Raw genomic sequence first — 22,100 nt, 5'->3', positions numbered from 1 at the left:
CTAGGTTTTACAGTCTCTCCTTAAACTTTTCTCTGCAAAACACTGTTTTTAATCTGTGTTTTTCTCTTGCACTTAAAAAAAAAATTGTTGATGTTGCTACATGAGAGTTAATCTTTTGCTCTTTACTTTCAAAGATTTTTCATAGTGTCTATATATTTGCTACCCAGCACTTTAGCAGAAGTCAATTACATAGATTGATTAGAATAAAACAAAAGCAGGGATGGCATTTTAAAAGTGTGTCAATTCACATTTGGGAGGGGGGTGTTCCTTAAACACGGACTAATTTTTAAAACATTCTCTGCCTCACTTCAGAATGTTTGGTGACTGGTTTTTGTCTGAATGCATCCAGTAGCAACAGACTTGCATGCTCCTTTGTGACCTGGAAATTCCCAAGTAATCACTTTTGAGTAGCAGATGTTTAGATAAGCTAACAAGTTCTTAGGGAAATAAATCCTTTTATGATTATTTCAGCAGGGATCTGTATGTTTGGTTCTGTATGTCAGTGGAACTACATTCTCAACAGGTGAAAATAAATACATGCAGAGCTGGGGTTTAAATGGAGAGAAAGGGGTCTGGCACCTATTTTCTAGCGACTATATAAAGACAGGCCAGGGGGTTGACCTCAGGATGGGTGTGGGTCAGAAGGGCAGGAAGGGGACCTGCTGGTCCTCTTGTTCTCTTTTAACATCTTGTAGGAGCAAAATACATGTCACTTTTTAAAGGAGACCTGGGAAAGGAAGTGTTGTAAGAAATTTAACTTAATATTTACAATGCATACAATGTATTATCATGTAGTAATGTATAGAACCAGCTGGGGAAATCATATCACCTGTTACCAATAAGATCAACAAATATTTATTACATGTGCTTGGGGGTGACACATGCAGCAGATGAGTGTATGAACACATAAGGGAGTGCTGCAGGGACCCCATATGTTTAGATAGATATGTAAGTAGAATCTATTATTACTCGGATTTGTTTTTTCCTTGTCCTCTTCCCTTTCAATTTCTGCAGTAAAAAGTCTTTAATCACCAATACCTTTGTGAATAAAAGGGAACATTACTCATTAGCTTTTCCCTTCAGGCAAAACCAAGTGCTTCTGCTTCAGCTCTTTACCCCTGATAAAGGTCTAAATCTTTTATCCTGATGGGAGGCAAAGACAAAGACAGCAACCTTAGTTCTAAGAGATTTGTTCCTTCCTTCCTCCCTTCCTTTTTTCTTTCCTTCCTTTTCTGTTTTTCTTGCTCTCTGATGGCACAGCTTCACTCTTGGTTGTATTCCTCTTATGTCTGAACTTTTCTAATACTCCAGGGTTATCCACAAACCTCATACAATTTCTTTAAAGAGAGACAAATTATATTAATCTCAATTAGAGACCACACATGCCCACACAATTTTGCCCACATCAGGATGGAGTTTTTGTGTGTGTGTGTGCTGTTTTTTTTCCTAAAAAAAAAAAGAAAAGAAAACCTAATTTTTTTTAACAGGCAAACAACAGTAGGATCATAGACCCTACATTTTCTACATAGTGAACATATAAACCCAGTGGTCTGGGGCCTGTGGTCAGAAAGACATGGTAGTTCTACACTCTTCAGATCTTTCCAATTAGAACTTGAAAGCCCATTTCCCTCCCAGAGAAATGCCAGACGCATTCTTCTTTAATGAGCTTAGGGCCCAAACTGCAATATGATCTCCTGCTTCAGGTGGAACATGGATAACAACTTAGAAAGAAAGGAGAATGGGGTCTGGAAGAGGATGTAGATTGAAGGATTACCTTAATTAAATGTAAAAGTAGGATCAGAGAGGCAGAAAGACCTTAGAGAAAAACTAGTTCTGTGGTCTGAGAGACAAAGCCCTATAGGGCAGCTGTTGCCATGTTTGGAAAAAATCAAAGTAAGTCTGGATGTTTATACATTATTTAAAGAAAATAATGTGGGCATGACAAACACTCCATCGAATATAGGCAACCCAAGACAAAAGCCTATGGAGGACTAGTAACATCTTAAATGTTTTTAGCTGACTGTATGTTCTAATTCCATGCATTTTATCTAACTCAAACTCATAAATCAGGTTATTCTTTCAAATTATCCCTGATACCACAAGCCCTCTATGTTTTCTGACATCTTAAAAGTTCAGGTCACAGGCAAATAAAAATCTAATTCAAAGTTTAGTACCAATGAAAGTACATGGAGCTTTCTAGATCAACTTTTTAGGGTGTTTCTAAGAGTGACTAAAACTTTAAAATGCAGTTTGGATTAAATAAATTATCCATTAAAACGATGAGATACTATGTAGCTGTAAAAATGAATGGGGAAACCATGTACTGAAATACAAAAAAAAAAAAAAGAAAAATCTCCAAAGTTTAATATTAGGTGAAAAAGTAAGATACAGATCAGTAGGCAGAGTGTATGACTTTTGCATAAAAATAGGTGAGAACAATATGTATGTATGTATTTACTCAGATATAAAAACAAAGCACAGGAAGAATACATGAAGGATTAACAACAGTCAGTATTTAGGAGCTGGGCTGATTGGGAGTAAGGGTAAGAAGGCCTTTTACTATAGACAGCTTTTATAATATTAGATCCTTGAACTATGTGACTATATTAACTACATAATATAGTAAACCTGTTAAATGGTAGTGAAAATGAAAGTGTTAGTTGCTCAGTTGTGTTCAGCTCTTTGCAGCACCATGAACTGTAGCCCACCAGACTCCTTTGTCCACAAAATTCTCCAGGCAATAATACTGGAGGATTGCCTTCTGCAGGGGATCTTCCCCATCCAGGGATCAAACCCGGGTCTTCTGCACCTCAGGCAGATTCTACTGTATAAACCACCAGGAAGCCCATATTAGCTGTATATGTATAATTTTAAAGTCCTTTATTATACCAAAAAATGAAACAAAATGCAGTAGTTAGAAGAAAATTGCAAGGTGATGAATGTATAGGGATCTATGTTTTATTTTTAGGCTCTGTCATCTTGTGTCTTGCTAATATCTCAAGCATAAGCTATCAAATACCTAAACAGTTCGACCCCTAAGTAAAAGAGATCAGGAAACTTCAAAAAAACACAACCACCTGATAATCTTCTTAGAAGCTTTTGGGACTGCTCAGTGATCCATGAATGTCAAGGCAAAACTCCGATATTCCTCTTCCAGGTTCCAAATAAATCTCTTCATCTAAGGTAAATTTGGGGCCAAATAAGAAATACCTGCGACCTTTGTTTCATGTTCACGAGTATTTTAGAGGCATTGTTTCACACATCTTCCCACTAGTTAGTGAACTACATAGCTTTTCTAATATCTTCACAGGGATGTTAAGGCTCTGAACAATCCAGCCCTGTAACAGTGTGTTCAGCGGTAAAGAAGGGCACACATCTGTTTTGATTCCTGGCCATACAGTTCCAAAGATTCACAGACTTTCCCCCAAAACATCCCCCATTCTCTGGTGTCATTCTAAGCTCATTTCTTCTGTACTTAGATTCCTTTCTTTTCTTCAGATGGCAAACTTGTCTCTAACTGGTATCTGGGGAATGAATATCATTGGAATTATTAAATGTACAAGCTGACACAACAAACCACCAATTTGTTGTTTTGATGAAAATATTCTTGTATTTTCAGCAGATGGCTAAAAATGTTGCCTTTATTATACATTCTTTGTTTTGACCAAAAAAAAAAAAAAAAAATAGAGAAAGAAAGTTCTGATCATTTTTCCTATGAAACTTAATCTAAAACCAAACAATCTGGCATGTGACTTCTGAACGTGTTCCATGTTTCATTTCTAGAGCCCATTTCCCTGGCAACTTCCACCCTCTCCCAGCTGCAGAGGTCAACACAATAGACTTGTCACAGGTTTTAAGTAGGGTAACTACTTTTAATTTGGAGAAATTATTACCCGGGGAGAAAATAGGCTGGTCCTGTACTTCAAAGAAAAAAAATAGAAATCAAGATGCACACAGTCTCCTGAATTGGACTGACTCTTAAAGTTGCTGTGTACCTCCTAAGCAGCTGTTCAAATAAGTAGGTGCCCGAGGAAATGTATATTCAAATGCTCCTTGTCATTTGCCTCTCCTAGCTTCACACCTAAAAGCCAGATGCAAGCTCTTCCAGGGCTAACAAATAGATGCCTTCTGGTGGCTCATTATGGTAATTACTGGCCATATATTACTGCCATGTGAAAAGGACTGTGAGGCAGGCCAGCCCAGGGGCATTTACAAGTGGTTTATTTATGTTGAGCTATTAAGAATCCTTGAGTTATCAGATCAACCACAGCTCTTTGGGTTTTACAAGCAAGTTGTTCCTTAACAATCTGATCCTTCATCTGCTACCTTTGTGCTATGTTTAAGCACCACTTAGGGACCTAACATGCTGCTTAGGAAAGTTACTTTACTTATTTACAAAGAGATTCTCAAGTCCATTGCAGTCTGCGCACTTTTTCTGCATGGCTCCTTCCCGACACCACCCACTCTACCACCGACATCCCTCCAAAGGCTGCAATGCTTTTCCCCATTCTTTGATCTTCGATTGGCCCACACACTTCTTTGCTGGCCACAAACACCTTGGTGTAAATGAATGTTGATGCAACAGAGCTTTATGGGTTTGGACATCAGGGCTGAATTCAGGAACCTAGGGTCTGAAGCTGATACAAATTTGGGGGAGGCCCTTTTTAACAAAAAGAATGAGACACTTTCTGAATATAAAATTAGGTACAAAAATTAGTATTTGGAATGAGAAACAAACTACAAAATTTAGAAAGCTGACAAACCTTACAAACATCACAAAATCTAAAACAACAACAACAAACCAACAAAGACCGTAAAATCAGTTGCCTGACTCTTTTCTGAACTTTTTTTCTTGTTTTTGGCAGGGGTAGCAGCAGGCTCTTTGATTGCCTCTTCATATGCCAATTGTCTTATAATTGTTTTATAGAGAGAAAAGAAACTCAGTCTTTCCTCTAGCAACACTGAAAAATCTTTTATTACTAATATAGTTTAGTGAAGTTTCTTTCAGCTTCACATCTTGTTATTGGTAATGTCAATCAAATTTTTCAGAATTCTTATTAAATTTGGGGAAAAAAAACTCTTGTACATGAGCTGTAAGATTTCAGGGTATTTCGAGTTTATTTTGCAATGACTAATCTTAAATACACCTTGAACTGAAATACATTCATTAACTAGCTTATATTAGATGATACCATTGAAATATATCCCCTTAATCAGTCACTGCTTTTGTTTTTATCTCAGTTTTTTTTAAACTGCTCTTTGTATCAGAATTTCCACTGATGTCATCACTCCTGTTTATTGCATTTAATTTTGTATTCCTTTAATTTTTTTCCCTTAATTTCCCTTTAGTTTTTAAATGCATTTACAAAGGACAAAGGGCTTCCCTGGTGGCTCAGCAAAGAATCTGCCTGGCAATGCAGGAGATACATTTCTTCAATCCCTGGGTCCAGAAGATCTCCTAGAGAAGGAAATGGCAACCTACTCCAGTGTTCCTGCCTGGGAAATCCCACGGACAGAGGAGCCTGGCAGGCTACACAGTCCATAGGGTCGCAAAGAGTTGGACATGGCTTAGCAACTAAACATAACAACAAAGGACAAAAATGGTACCTTTCATAAATATTCACTTCAGGAGTATACTGTAGATAAATTTTCACTTGTTTCATTGAAGCATCCCAAAACATCTTTCCAAATCTGTTTCTCCATGTTAGAATAATTTCACAACTTTAAAAAAGCAAACTATTTGAAAGGTGCTATGCAAATAAAAAGCCAGTGAAACTTAAGCCTCCTTAAAGTCCTGAGGAATCTGCCTTTGGACCTCTGGGCGATGACGCGATAGGTGTGAGTCACTGTGCAGTCGGAGATAAGGCGTGCCTCACTCCTCAGAGCTTCTCTGCTCAGTGCAGAGAACTAAATACATAACGAAAGCTCCAGGCTAATATTGGGGGAGGGGGAGGAGGGATGTCTCTCCCCAGGATTCTCAGGGGTGGGGAATGGAGTGGAAAGAAGCCCTTGGTTGGGATGCGGGGAAATGAAGAGGAATGACTCTTGAGGATTGTCCCTCTTTCAGCGTGATGTCAGGACTCATAAGCTCATTTACAACCTATTTCTAATAGCATCTGGTTATTACAGTTGTAGGAATACTTTTCACACAAGAGATAAACCATTCAGCAAATTCTTTTTGGCTGACATTATCTCTTTCATTATAATGGCAAAATTGGAAATAACCCAAATATTTAAAATCAGGTGTTGGTGAAACACATCATTACATATCCACACAACAGATGCATGCAACATGTAAAAATGTTCCATAACAGTATATTTATTGATTTGAAAGTTGGTTATTATATGTTTTTACATGAAACAAACAAGACATAATATGAATGGTAAAAATCCTAGTTTTTCTTTAAAAAAAAAAAAAGACTCTCTTTACTATGTAGTTATGGATGTATATGTACTAAGGTATTGACAGTAGTTGTCCTTGAGCAGGTGTAATTGTAAGATTTTTGTTTTTATTAAAAATACTTATTTGTATCATTAAAATTTTACTGATAAGCATCTTTTATTTTGGTAATAAGAAAAAATATTTTTAGTGGAATAAAGAGAAAACAGCACCATGACATTGGATTTTAGTCCTTTCAAATAAAATAATGGCCTGAAATTAAAACTTATACATGCAGTTTCAGTATTCATGTTAAAACTTCATTTCCAAGAGACATTAACCTATTTCTAAGAAGGATTACTCTCCAGGACTTACTGTAGCAATATGAGACAAGTCAGTCTCCCCTACGGCATACTGTGGGATCTGCAAATTTCATTCCTGTGACTGGGGAAAGGACAGGGTTCCCTAAAACTAGTTCCAAAAGGGATTGTAAGAGAAATGTTTTATATTTTTTCTAACTTTTCTAAATGTATATATATATGTGTGTGTATATATATATATATATTTTTTTTTTTAAGTATTACCTGGAAAAGACTATGTTTATTCCTTCATACTTAAAATATAGGAAAGTATAGTGACCCTTTAGAAACTTGTGGTGTACATAGATAAAATGTAGATAGATAAAATTAATCTGAGTTGCCTCAAGCAATATTTATTGTTGTAAATGCAGTGTGAACCACCACTTAGAATATACAAAGCTCAGGACACATTTGTTTCCATAACCTTACTCTATTCTTCCAAGATCCTTGCAAGTTCTCAGTCCTTGGTGTGCAAAAGAAACACATGAGGAAACTTGGTAAAATGCAGATCCCAAGACCTCACTCTCAGACATTCTGATGAAGTAGACCTGAGACTGGACCCAGGAATGAGCAATTTGAACTGGGGCTCATACTTGGAGAAATACCATTTTAAGAAAGTGTGCTTCTTGTAATGGGGAAACTATGGCACAGCACAAAAAAGAGCTTGACTTACTTTGAACGAGCCAACTCACTGGAAAAGACCTTAATGCTAGGAAAGACAGGGCAGGAGGAGAAGGGGATGACAGAGGATGAGATGGTTGGATGGCATCATCGACTCAGTGGACATGAGTTTGAGCAAGCTCCAGGAGATGGTGAAGGACAGGGAAATCTGATGTGCTGAAGTCCATGGGGTCACAAATAGTCAGACACGACTGAGTGACTGAACAACAACGAAAAAGAAGTAAGCCACTTAAACTGTGAGAGGTTCAGAAAAGAGCCTACCTCAGGACTGTAAAGGCTTCCCAGGTGGCGCCAGCGGTAAAGAACCCGCCTGCTAATGCAGGAGACGTAAAAGATGCAGGTTGGATCCCTGGGTTGGAAGATCCCCTGGCGAAGGAAGTGGCTATTCACTCTAGTATTCTTGCTTGGAGAATCCCCATGGACAGAGGCACTATATAGTCCATAGGGTCGCAAAGAGTCAGACACAACTGTATCGACTTAGCAGGCATGCACAAGGACTGTGATGTGTGAGACAGAAATGAGAAGCATGGCTTACGCTCCTGAATCTTTCTCTAGCTCTCCTTTACCAGCTGACCAGCCAGCCCCCTGAGCTACAAAACATGAACCCTTTGACCAAATTATTCAATGCCTCAGTACTAGACCTCTGCAGTTAATGAAAACATACTGTGGGCCTCACTTAAAAACCTGCCACGTTGAACCCTCTCAGTCGACACTCCTACAGATCGCTTGCCGAATACATGCGCTTTGTCTCTGCTGGTGCTAATGGTTTTCTACCTTCTGCTCTAGACACGTGACAGGCCGGTGTCACAGTGATGCTGAAAAATGCATTCTCCATGCCCAGGAAGAACCTGTATAAATATTCTCAATAAATAAATAACAGTTGTCATTTTCAGAATATGACAATCTCCAGCTGCCTGTGCTTAAAGTGAGCGACGTGTCATTTATCCTAATAGATACGAACGCATGTATTGTACATACCAGTGAGTCACCTAATTCTTATTCACTCCAGCCTTGGTCTCAGTTGGGGGCAAGTGCCTCTAACAGGGTATAGCTGGATCAAATCACAAGCTGAAAAATCTTGGTCAATTATAGAAGCCTGAGGCTAAGGAGGGTTTTCAGACCTCGTAGACCCCTCCTCTTCCAGGCTTACCCAAGATGCCAGTCAACCTCCCAGCTGGGGAATTTCTGGGACTCTTTCTCCCCCCTGTAATTTAATGTGACTCAGTTGTTCTCTGTCCTGATAATACAAGTGGTGAGAAAGTCACCTAATCCTTACGGCATACCCTCTTATCAGCACCTCTTTATTTCCCTCTTTAAAGGCTCAACATGTTTTGATTTACAATCCACACCAAGATAACTACAGGTGCCCTTTCTAAAAAGCAAGGTTAACTCACCTGAGATGAATTCTTTTATTGCAAACAAAAGCAGCACATGAGCAGGAAATACAATTAATACAGGTGCTTCCCTGGAACTTAGCAAATGCCTGTTGTATTGAAAGGAAAAAATCGTAAACAAGGCCTGGAGGGTCCTTTCAGGCTCAGTGAAGGAAGGATTTGAATTAAAATGGCATTTAGAGGGGAAAGGAGAAGACCCAAGAAAGCTGTAAATTGTTTATTTGGGGTGAGGAAGGTGTTGAGCAAACCTGACCCCAGCATCAGCATTTTGAAGTGATATCAACGAAATAACACACCGTGAAATCTTATCAGTTTTGTATGGGTACATGTCCTGAGCTATATTCTTGTGAATAACTTTTTCAGTACTCTGGTTAAGGCAACCTTAGTAGAATCTGTCATTTGAGTCTCCTTGAAAATATATAATGCATATATTAACTCTGAGAAAGCATTTTGAATTTTGTTAGATGGAGGCTGATGTGTTAACTTGATCTTCAGTTTGAGGTTCAGAGTTCACTGTTCTGGTAGTTGACAGTTCTTTATTTTAAACTTCAGAAGTTAATTGAAAGTCTTTTATCATGAAGTGCAGGTAACTCTTTTTAGGTGGTGTTAAAGATGTTTGCTGTTCGTGTTAAGAAATGATCAGAAAGGGAATCAAGCAAAATAAATGCTGCAGTCCTATCAAATAGCTTAATTTTGTAAATCTTGTGTAGGTAAAAAGAAAATTATGATATTAAAAAAAAAACCCATGAAAAACAAATGGGGAAATGGTAGACTTAACAAGAACCCCTGACAAGTAGTTACAATTAAATTGCTGGTCTATTTTTTAAAATCTTGATCACTTCTCTAAACAAGTAATGTGTCTTCTCTTAACTCCTGGTTCTGATATTCATTTAGTTTGGATAGTTTCATCAAGTAAAGTCTTACTTTTCAGCTCTGGCCAGGGTACTTTCTAATATCAATTGACTTTGGAGGGCACATTCCTGTGTTTGCAATCTGGACCCTCCCTCTGACAATCTCCTCCTTCCCCAGGGCATCCACATACAGGGTTTCAACAAATGCTTTTGGCATCTCACACTTCCTCAGTGGCAGAATCTACCTGCTCTTGGAATGACAAGATGACAAGATTGCATGCTCAATTACACCTGCTCCTCTTTTTAAGTAATTGCCTTAGATCTTGACAAATTATGTGCTAGTTTTCTCAAGCACTCTAATTTAAATTAGAATGAAGTACCAGACTTTTATTAATTATTGGATCCTGATTGTTTGAGGCAATGTCATTTTGTTTTCTAGAATTTTACTATCATTCATGACCCAGTTAGAAACAGCTAAAAATTCCTGCTACTTTGGACCCCTGTATATATTATGTTTCCTTCCACATACACTGTGTCTGAAACTAGTTTCCTGTATCTGGATTTTTATGTAACAAAAAAGAGTGCTAGTTTATGGAGTTTTCTATGACCTGTGGAAATAAAAGTAGAACCAAATTTAGCAAATTAGAATTCAATATGCCTAGTTGGATCTGAATTTCAGATAAATAATGAATTATTTTTTAATGTATGTCCCATGCAATATTTGGGATTTAATTATACTTTAAAAATTACTTGTTTATCTGAAACTCAAACTTAACCAGGTGTCCTGTATTTTATCTGGCAATCAAGAGTTGAGTAAAGCCAAAATGATTTATATATGTATGTTTTCTACGAATTACATTTTATTGGGAAGCAAAGAAATGAATTATATTTCAAGTTTGGTATTGGTAAAATATGAGAAGATCAATTTAAATAATAGATAAGAATACTATTGACAAGAAATATTAACCTGAGTGGAACCTCATGACTTTTTTCACATTCTAGTAAAATATAAAATTTCTCTCTGTTTATGAAATTCCATTTTCTGCCTTAATTAGCATTTGTTATTTTTCTTCATGACCCTCTGAAACACTTTCCATTACTCAAGTCATCAGTATTCATTTAAAACTGGTGAAGCCTTACAAGAATAGCAAATGGAGGAATAGAAGTCTGATTAAAATTAGCTCATTTCAAGGAAGAAGCAACTCTGCTTTAAATTGACTGTCATAAGCAAAATATTAGGAAACAAATACTTCAGATATCTTTCAGATTCCAAGAAAAATGTAATAAAGACAATTTTCTTTTCAAAATCATAATCGTAGTAGTGGAATGTTCTAATTTTTTGTACTTTATTTTAATTAAAAAAATTTTTTAAATTTCTATTTTTGATGGCTCATGATTTTAGCAAAATAGTCACAAAATCAATTGAATGTGAGTTTCATGAATTCCTTATGGTTTCTTTCCTCACAAATCCAATACTATAAGCCAAATAAAAATATTCACTAATAAAGTTAAGGAATGTGCTACAAATTATTTTCATTAATATTGGAATTTTACATATTTCAAGGTTTCTAATGTATGCTACTATCTACCCTGTGTATGAATTGAAATATGTCAAATCTTAAAATTAATTTTTTCTTAATGTTATCTTTTGCCTCAGTCTAGTATTAATAATTCCCACTTTTCTTCCTTACTTCTAAAATAAATAGAGTTCGAATGGAAAGAGAAAGCTTGGTACTTCTATTATTATAAGGAAATGGACTTTTATTATCAAATAATATATCTATCTTGTTTAGTCTAATCTTGTTATTATAATCTCAACTTCCCCAAATGAAATGACTCTTTTTATTTGACTTGATGAAATGGAAGCCAATTACAAGTGTTTCTTTTTGGTGCTTTAAGGGGTGAAGTTTTTAGTTCACATGACAAGATATAGGTACTAGATATGCTGGTATAAAAGTTTTCTCTAACTTTTTTATCTAGCTTCCCACAATGTTTAATGTTACATGTTTATTTTCTCCTCAGTGTCTGTAGGAAAATGTAAAATTTATCATGCAAGATTCTAATATAAGCAAATATTTATTGTTGTTGTTGAGTCAGTCATGTCCCCATGGACTGCAGCATACAAGGCTTCCCTGTCCTTCACCATCTCCTGGAGCTTTCTCAAGCTCATGTCCATTGAGTCAGTGATGCCATTCAACCATCTTGTCCTCTGTCATCCTCTTCTCTCCCTGCCTTCAATCTCTCCCAGCATCAGGGTCTTTTCTAATGAGTCAGCTCTTTGCTTTAGGCGGCCAAAGTATTGGAGCTTCAGCTTCAGCATCAGTCCTTCTAATGAATATTCAGGATTGATTTTTTTTAGGATTAACTGGTTTGGTCTCCCTGCAGTCCAAGGGACTCTCAAGAGACTTCTCCAACACCACAGTTCAAAAGCATTATTTCTTCAGTGTTTAGCCTTCTTTATTGTCCAACTCTCACATCCATAATCTAACATACATAAAGGATCTGTTAATTTACCATACGCGATCCAGTTCTCTTGTTTTATCAACATCAGTTAAATAACATCAGTTGCTTTAGAAGAGTTCAGAATGTCATTTTTCTGGGGAAAAAGAAGGTGTTGGTTCTAAAGCAATAGGAAAAAAGAGCCAGAAAAAGTCCCAGTTGCAGTGTGAGAACAGATCTGCTGTCTGGACCAACCAGAAACAAGGTGTACACTCAGTGCTTATTGAGGCTGAGGATTCAAGTCCATTCTTGCTAAAGCTGAGACTCCGAAAGAGATCCCCAAAAAGGGAGAAAAAAGGGATAAGAAATACAAAGAAATAAAAGCTCAAAGAAGACAGTGGAATACAAGGATAGTAATGGATAAGAAGCAGTGAGGGCACAAAATCAAGACCTCTCTGGGAGAAAATAGCAAAAGCGTAATTCAGAATAGAGGGAAGGTGTTATTTCTCCAGCAAAATTCTATGGAAATTAGTGTCCAAAAGTATAAAAGGTGTGCCATGAAAAGGGGTGGGGAATTTTCCATGACTGAATTTGCTTGGGAAATGTATATATTCCTATCTTGAAGATATATAGCACATAATTGAATACTACAATTTCTGAGGTCCTATGTCTAAAAACTTAAATTTTATAAAGATATATACATGTTAAATATTGATAAATATTAACAAACAATATTAGTATTGATATGTGGTGTTAATGCAACTTATATACCTATAGGATTATTTTTTCAGACCCTCTAGTAACATGTTCTATCCTATGAGTGGATGAGGCAATGAACTCTAGTGTGTGCAGTGAGTGCTAAGTTGTTTCAATTGCCTCTGACTCTGTGCCACCATATGAACGGCAGCCTCCAGGTTCCTCTATCCATGGGATTCTCCAGGCAAGAACACTGGAGTGGGTTGCCGTGCCCTCTTCCAGGGGATCTTCTCAACCCAGGAATCGGACCTGTGTTCTCACGTCTCCTGCATTGGCAGGTGGATTTTTTACCCCTAGCAGCACCTAGGAAGCCCAATGAACTCTAGTATTCTGCAGTTATTGGTTACTTGGAAACTTAGATCTGGATATTGTTTACACCTTGATGGTATCTGAAGGCTTTACTTTATCACATCCGTGACGTTGAATTGAAAGTGTGTGTCTGTGTGTGTGTGCTTAGTCACTTCATCATGTCCGACTCTTTGAGAACCCAGTGTCCATGGCGTTCTCCAGGCAAGAATACTGGAGTGGGTAGCCATTCCCTTCTCCAGGGGATCTTCCCAACCCAGGGATCAAACCCAGCTCTCCCGCACTGCAGGCAGAGTCTTCACCATCTGAGATGCCAGGGAAGCCCATGAATTGAGAATCCCTGGGTTCAAATCCTAGGTCTTCTACTTCCTTCGGCAGGGTCCTTGACTTCTTTAAGCCTCAATTTCCTTCTCTGTCAAAGAGGAAGGAACTAACAATGATAACAGGATGTATTTCATAGCTTATTGAGGGAATCAGATGAGATATTCCTTATAAAATATATAATGTAATGCTCAGCACATGGTAAACAAAAAATGTAATTTTCTGAAGTGCAGTTGATTTACAATGTTTTGTTAGTTTCAGATGTACAGCATAGAGATCCAGATTCTTTTTCAGATTATTTCCCACTATGGGTTATTACATGATATTGAACATACAGTGGGTGTGCTATACAGTAGGCCTTTGTTATTTATCTATTTTATATATAGTGGTATATATCTGCTAATCCCAAACTCCTCATTTATCCCTCCCGCAACTCCTTTCCCCTTTGGTAACCATATTTTTGTTTTCTATGTCTGTGAGTTTGTTTCTGTTTTGTAAATAAGTTCATTTGTATCACTTTTTTTTTAGATTCCATTTATCATTCCACATATGATAGTGGCCTTTCTCTTTCTGATTTATCACTAAGTGTGATAATCTCTGGGTCCATTCATGTTGATGCAAATGGCATTATTTCCTTTAGGAAACAAAAAATCTTAGTATTATAAATCCTGTGCTTGCATCTCCTCCTTTGTGAGTTCCCTGAGCACAATTTTTATCTGGCTATGAAAGTGAGAGTCATTCAGTCGTGTCCAACTCTTTGCGACCCTATGGACTATACAGTTCATGGAATTCTCCAGGCCAGAATACTGGAGTGGGTAGCTGTTCCCCTTCTCCAGGGGATCTTCCCAACCCAGAGATCTACTCAAATGTTTTTTGGAGATTAGTGCTTAAATGGATTATGAATCTCTTGCCAAGCAACATGGTACCTGGGTTTTGGCCAAATGAAATATGACCTTAGCAGTCCCATGGTGAGTAGAGAGGATTTAGTGAGATTATATGCATAAAGGGTTAATGATTTGATGAGCAGTAGCAGGCTTTTTAACTGTGCCAAAGATGAACTAACTAGATTAGTCATATTATTTAATATAAATGAGATAAGTCAGGTTTCTTCGCCCCTTGCTCTGTTCACAATCTTTGCTGAGACATGTATGAGCTCTGGGATTTGTGTACCTGTGAACTCAGGTGGGAAGAATCCTTCTTACACTGGCAGTTGGCATTTTGAAAGAAAGATGAAACCACTGGGAGAGGTGGTGAACCCTCAGAATGGGGATCAGAAGGCCACGGCCTGCATTGTGTTTTACCCAGGGTTACAGAAAAATCCCTGTCTTCATCCCTTTTACAATGGAGAGGTGAGGAAATAGATTTTTGTTAAAAAAAAAACTTTTATTTAGAAATGTTTGGATTGGCCAGAAAGTTCATTCACATTTTCCTATAAGATCTTACAGAAATAAAGATTATAGATACACAGGATGTTTCTGGGATGATACAGAGAAATTGTGTATACCTGTCACTAATTTCCCCCACTGGTTACATTTTAGGTAACAGTAATGCGATATCAAAAACAGGAAACTGAAGTTGATATAAAGGATGTGTATAGTTCTGCATCATTTTATCACATTCACCTCTACAGTCAAGATACAGAACTTGAGATTTTATTTTCTCCAATTTTTTCCTTTTTAAGAGGCAAAATAAAAACAGTTCACATTAGTATGTGTTGATTAACTTTTGTAATTATATTTCAACTTTCACAACTAGAAGTAGGCAATAGCAAAAAAATAGTTAGTTTTGAGGGTTTTGATATCAGAGTTCAGGATTTTTATATGATTCTGAACATTTCTTTTATGGTTGCAATGTTCTTCCCCTTTCCTCTTTCTTAATCTGGTCATCATATGTAAGTAAATACTTTGGGAAGTAACAACATTCTGGTTCAGTTCTCCTTTGTCATCATTTGTGATTGCATTGGGGAAATGTATATGTTTCACAGAAAGCAAAAAGTGCTGAAGAAAGAGCCAAATGGTGAAACAGATCCCATTTTAAAAGGCCATAAACAAGCTTACAGCAGTAAGTGGTGACATGAATAAATTGCTCTTGCAAGAAAATTCAGACTTAATATCATTACTAAGCCACAGCTGAAAGGCATAACTATATTTCAACTGGTAGCAATGACTGACACCACTGGGCTAGAAATGATCCAAAGATGGCATTATAATGACTTTTCTTATTTTTGAAAAATGAAGGAAGCTTAGAATTTCATCCTAGTAGTTAAGGAAGTAAAAGTTCAATGATGATATAACTGATTTTATACTATATTCTTTGCCATGTTCTCCTCTGGCCTTTAATAATAATACAGGTATGTCAAACTTTGAGACCAATTCTCACAGTTTTGTATGACTGTGACTCCTAGATTGTTAAAAGGCATACCCATGACATTCATAGTTCAACAAATTGATCTCCAGATTGAAGAACACTATTATAACCAATAATTTTATCCATAAAACAAGTACTTTAGAATAAGTGGGTGGGCACCTGTAGTCACTAAGGACACCAGCCAAGAGGGTGGTTTTGGCATCGCCCTTAGCATTAATTAGCAACATTTCCATCAGTGTGTTTCATTAAATAGAATAGTCTTCTAAGATGCTCTATGAAAAAAGTTCCATTTTTTACATCACAACCAAGACGTGGTTGTTCTCAGTATGGATTTGTCTACAGGTTTACCAATGTCTCTCCTTAGTATTTGCATCTCAGCCGTTCATTTTGGAATAATTTGTGTGTGTGTGTGTCTCAAAGTTTTTAGAAATTTCTTTAGAAGAGAGATCTTTCAGTTTGTAAGACGTGCTAATTTCACACTGGAAGATGTTTCACTGCGTGACTCTAGTTTGACAATTGAAACCTCTTAGCAGTTTGAAGATGTCCCCATCTTCTGATGGTCTCAACTAAATTATCATTCCGTTTAAGTTATCTGGGTTTTGTTTGTGTTTTACTCTCTAGCTTCTCTTAAGAACGTCTCTTTGTTTTTGGCAATCTGAACTTTCATTGTGTATTTAGGTGTCTTCTTTTTCCCTCTAGCTTATTTGAGTTTCATTGGAATTGTGAATCGGAGGGTTTGTGTTTTCATCATTCTGCAAAATTCTCAGCCAATGTTATTACAAAATTTTTTTTATTGAGGTATAGTTGATTTACAATGTTATATTAGTTTTAGGTTACAGCAAAGTAAATCAGTTAAATATATACACTTACCCACTCTTTTTTCTTAGATTCTTTTCCCATACAGGCCATTACAGAATATTGAATAGAGTTCTCAGTGCTATAGAGTAGGCTTTTACTAGTTATCTACTTTATATATATTAGTTTATATATGTCAACCCCAATCTCCCAATTGCCAATGTCATTTTGAATGTTGTCTTTCCCTAATTCTGTTATTTTCCTCAGGAGGCCTGATTAGACTTTTGTTAGACCTCCTTACTCTGCCTTCCATGTTCACTGATTTTATCTTTACTATTTTCAATCAGCTGTTAGAATCCAATCTGTTTAGTCCGCTGAGTTTCTAATTTGATTTCCAAAAGCTCTTTGGTACATTTTTTTTTTTTATCTTATCTGGTCACTTTTCATAGTCTTTTGTTTCTTAGTTATACTTGAGTCTTGTATTTCTTTAAGGATTTCAAACATACCTATTTTATATTCTGTATGTAACAATTTCAAAGTCTAGTGGCCTTAGTGAGTTTAATATATAGTTGGTTTTTTTTTTTTTTTTTACTTTCTATTGACTCTTGCTCATGGTGGTTTATTTCCTCACTTAATATATTTTTCATTAACCTATGTTCTTTGGAATTTTGGCCGTAGGAATATTTTGAGGCTCAAGTTTAAAGTGTTTTCCTTTATGTATGATTTATTTTTGTTTCTGACAGTCACCTAGGGGCATTGCCTAGCCAGGACTAGTTCAAATTAAATTCTTAGCTCTGGGTTTTTCAGGTCACTGAATTCTTTGAAATCCATTCCCAAACCCTTGTAAAGACTTGCTTATGGTTTTAAATTCTCAGGAAAAAAATTCCCCAAACCCCTTTATCTAGAACCAAGTCTAAGATAGCAAAATATTTCTTTCTTTCCCTCTGCTGGTTGTTTTGTGTCTCAATTAATTAAACACATCACTAATTAATCAATTATAATGTAATAAAACATTATCTTTACTCTTTCATTGAAAAGGTCACTTCAGGAGGTTCTGGATTCCTGTAGGAATCTCTTCACCAAAACTTCTTCCTTTGCTTTCAATCCCCTAATCCGAAGTAACCCATTAAGCTCCAGGCCACCAGCAGATACTGGATGCTCTTGCAGTTGCTTCCAATGAGAGTATGATGTATACTCTCTAGGGATATATTTTCCCATGGTTGGGGCACAATTTCTTGCCAATTTAGTTATTCACGTAAGGGCTAAAGATTGCATCCAACATTTCTAATTGTTCTATACTAGAGACACATTTTTGCACTATCTTTCATAATAGCTTATTTGCCAGATTACCTGAAACAGAATTCAGAATATCATTTAAAGATATAAAGAAAACTGTTAGAAGAACTAAGAGTAATAATAGACTAGTGGAAAGAGAAGTATGAAGAACTGAGATATATACCAAAAACCTCATTGTAATGTGGCTTGTTGTAAAAGAAACATTTTAATTTTATTCCCCCAAATCCCTGAAAAAAATGATTTATTCAATAACTAATGATGACAATTGCCTGGCCTTCTGGAAAATAGTAAATTTATTCCTATCCCAGGCTTATAACAAAATGAAATCCAGTAGGATCAGAGATTTAGCTTCACAAAAGGGAACTCTAAAGTTAGTAAAGGAAATTATATGAGAATTTAAAAATTAACCTTGGAATGAGAAGAGCATTTTAAAATATGACACAAGAGCTTGGAGTCATAAGAAGTGATGAATATGTGTACATAAAAATTAAACATTCCTGCTTTAGAATCTTGTAAGTACAATCAATGCAAGCTGGGAAGAATATTTGTAGCATACTATATATAATAAAGGGCTATGTTTTAAAATATATTAAGTGTTCTTAGGAGTCAATTAGAAAAAAATTTAAAACCAAGAGGTTAATGAGGAGAGAACATTAGTAGCCAGTTTATAGAAAAGTAAATTCAAACAGTTTTAATTGAATTAAGATATGTTCAGCCTTATCAATCATTAAATAAATGTTTATTAAAATAATGATAACATAATTTTTATAACTATCAGATTGAGTTATACTAACATATGTATGCATGTATGCTTATATGCATATATGAATTCTCTGGAGTGAACCATCTCAAGATATTAAGAGCATTTGCCTCTATGGAGAGCAACCAGGGGTCAAAGTGAGATGAACACATACTTTTATTATAGCACACTAGTTGTATGTTTAAATTTTTAACCATGTGTGTGTTACTTTTAAAGAATAATATAATTACCTCAAAATATAAATTGAAGCCAAAGAAAATAAGTACATTAATATTTGTCACACAGTTAATAAACAGCAGATGTTTCATTCAAGCCCAGGGCAGCATGATTTTGACTAAAACACACAGGTCTACTGTGACATTAATTTGCATTATTATCTCTAAACTTTTTGTCAACTTATCCAACATGACAAGGATACTGTGTATGTGGGCTATCTCTTAAGGAAGAACCATATGAACATTTCTTAGGAGGCTGATATTCTTACTCCCTTTTCACTATTTTCTTTTATATTTTTACTGAATAGAGATATAAAACAACTTGTGACATCTTTGTTTTTAATAAGCATATCTAAAAATCTGGGATTTTTAAAGTCTTCTTTTTAAAGGCTTTCTTCATTGGCAAAGTTAGTGTTGTATGTGTGTGTGTGTTTGTGAATGCGTGTGTGTAATCATTACTTAAACTTTAGATTATTAAATTTCAAAACCTAGATTGAGAATAAAAACACATCATGGTGTCCTATTTAGTTAAATGAGCTAAGGGACTCTGAAGGAATTTATTTTTGGAACATTATAGAGCACCCTGTATGGATTGAACTGGGAGAATTTACTTCTTTTCTTTCTTCTTCTCTTTTTAATCACAAACTCCACTTACTAAAATTGTGTTTCACAGAGCATTGACCTTTAGACTATAATGGCTTTCTTGGGGCTATTACAATTTATAGGGCAAATGCCTTCCAATCCTTCAACCCACAAGTAAAGGTTACAAAGTTTTAGAGCACAAAGTACCTAACTCTTTACTTGTAAATTCACTTTCCCAACCAAAAGCCAAAACCATTAGCCCACTGTGGGTACTTTTCATGTTTGAAATGACATTCTTAAAAATCAAGTTTATCTTTTAGTAGAAAAGGGTTTTTTTTAAAGAACAGTATCCTCGGATAATAGGTTTGACTAAAACCCTAAAGACCACCAAGTTAAACCTCCTATGCTGATCAGGATTCCTAAATTTTCTAACTGAATTTGTAGGGGAGAGAAGGCTAGGGTTTGTTTTGTTTAATTTGTATTTCTTTGTAGAAATAAATGTCAAAATTCAAAATAATTAAATAGTGAAACTATCAGTAATTTTTGTTTATATGTTAATGTCTAAATCAATTAATATTATGCTTACAGTTTAAGTGAAGCATCTATTGTAAAATTTGAAAAATACAAAACATGAATAAGGATAAAAAAAGAATCAACATCTATATATTATCTTATCATTATTTTCTAGTATATATATATATATATATATACACACACACACATATTATGATTAGGTTTATTAGCAAGTAATTAAAAAATTTCTAACAGCAGTGATATAGAAAGGATAGAAGGTTTTTGTCTCCCATATTAAAATCCAGACAGAGAATCCAAGGCTGGATTGAATCTCTGTTTTATAAAGTCCTCAGAGAACTGGCTTCTTCTACCTGTTCCTCTATGCATGGCTCCATTCCCAAGGTCATTTAATAATCCGGCTATCGTGTTCTAGCCAGCAGGATGGAGGAAGGGGTAAAGAAAAGAACACACCTCTTCCTTTTACAAAACAAGAATTTGTAAAGCTGAACATGACACTTCCATTCACTGGCTAATGTTCAGAGTCGTCACATGACTATACATCGCTTTGCAAGGAGAGCTGGACACTATAGTACTTTTCTGGATGGCCGTGGCCAGCTAGAAATCCCATGACAGGTTTCCTGCCTACTAACTCCCACTGCTTCTTTTAAATGGTACATACTGTTCTACCACTCCTAACATGGGAAATGAATTTTGAGAACTTTATTCACTTTGATGCATAAAATCAGGAGATGAAGGTGACCTTTAAGATGGTAAAACAAATATATAATTTTAAAAATTTAGAATTACATAAATCATCAAAATTGACTCAAGAAGAAACAGGATATAAACAACTTCTAAAAATAGAATTTATCATGACCAGTCTATCACCAACCTTTATACATTCAAGAAAAGACATTCATACCAAATAGGTAATTTGACAAAATTCTCAGATTTTAAGTATCTCCATTTTGTAAAAACTGTCTTATAGACTAGAAAAAGAGAAAAGATATGCCAATTATTTTATGAGGCTAGTAAACGCTCTATATCAGAGTGTATTGCGAACACAACAAAATAAAATCAGAACTGAAATGCAGTTATGGATTTAGCTTATGAAATGTCAGAAAAAATATGAAATGTTTACCGGATTTATATTGAATGTGTAGGTGATGCAGGTGAATTTCTGTTTATTTTTAGGGAAGGGATTATTGACAGGTTTGAATTTTTCTCTTTCCATTTTTTATCTTCTACTGTTTTGAAATTTAAACATTGTATGTCTATTCATTTAATAGTTGTTATTCAGCTCAGTTGTGTCCAGTTCTTTGCAATTCCATGGACTGCAGGACACCAGGCTTCCCCGTCCTTCACCAACCCCCAGAGCTTGCTCAAACTCATGTCCATTGAGTTGGTGATGCCATCCAACCATCTCATTTTCTGCCATCCCCTTCTCCTTCTGCCCTCAATCTTTCCTAGCATCAGGGTATTTTCTAATGAGTTGGCTCTTACACTTAATAAGTATACATTTAATAGTTATACTTGGTGTTTTAATATAGATACTTCACAAACCCTATTGTTAGTACAGGGACTAGGCAAAATTTTCTTATTCATCTTATTGAAAAACAGTTTTGTTGGGTATAAAGTTTTAGGTCGATATAAGCTTACTTAATATATTATTCTATTATGCTTTGCTTCTACCATTTTTGTTGAGAAGTCAGCTCTAAATCTAAATGCTGTTTTTATGTCTACGTTGTCTGTCTTTTTTCCCAGGCTGTTTTCGTGTTTTATGTCTCATTCTTTTTGTTGTTATTTTTTTATCATTTAAAGTTCATCTACTGTGTGTTTAGGTGTGGGTATGATTTTATTAACAGTGTTTGGAGTTTGCTGAACTTCTGGTTTTTTCACAATATTAGAAAATTCACAGCCATTAACTCATCAAATAATCCCTCCTTTTGCCTTCTGAAATTCTGATTCAATGTATGCTATACCTTCACAGTAAATTCTCCATGCCTTGTAATCTGTTTTTCATCCTATCTCTGGATTGATTGTTTTTTTATAATTTCTTTGAAATTGACTTCTAGATTATTGAGTC

General features: G+C 35.8%; 1 protein-coding gene across 1 annotated transcript in view; it reads right to left on the bottom strand.

Annotated features, from left to right (window-relative positions):
• The window catches only part of LOC122438928 (cyclic AMP-inducible protein BP74-like), a 71,062-nt gene that overhangs the window by 29,359 nt on the left and 19,603 nt on the right, over positions 1 to 22,100 (bottom strand). The gene's annotated exons all lie outside the window — the stretch shown is intronic.

The sequence above is a fragment of the Cervus canadensis genome, chromosome 3 (assembly GCF_019320065.1).
Source record: "Cervus canadensis isolate Bull #8, Minnesota chromosome 3, ASM1932006v1, whole genome shotgun sequence".
In the NCBI taxonomy this organism is placed as follows: Eukaryota; Metazoa; Chordata; class Mammalia; order Artiodactyla; family Cervidae; genus Cervus; species Cervus canadensis.
Note: the sequence above shows the minus strand (reverse complement) of the source record. Positions and strands in the feature narration are given on the sequence as shown.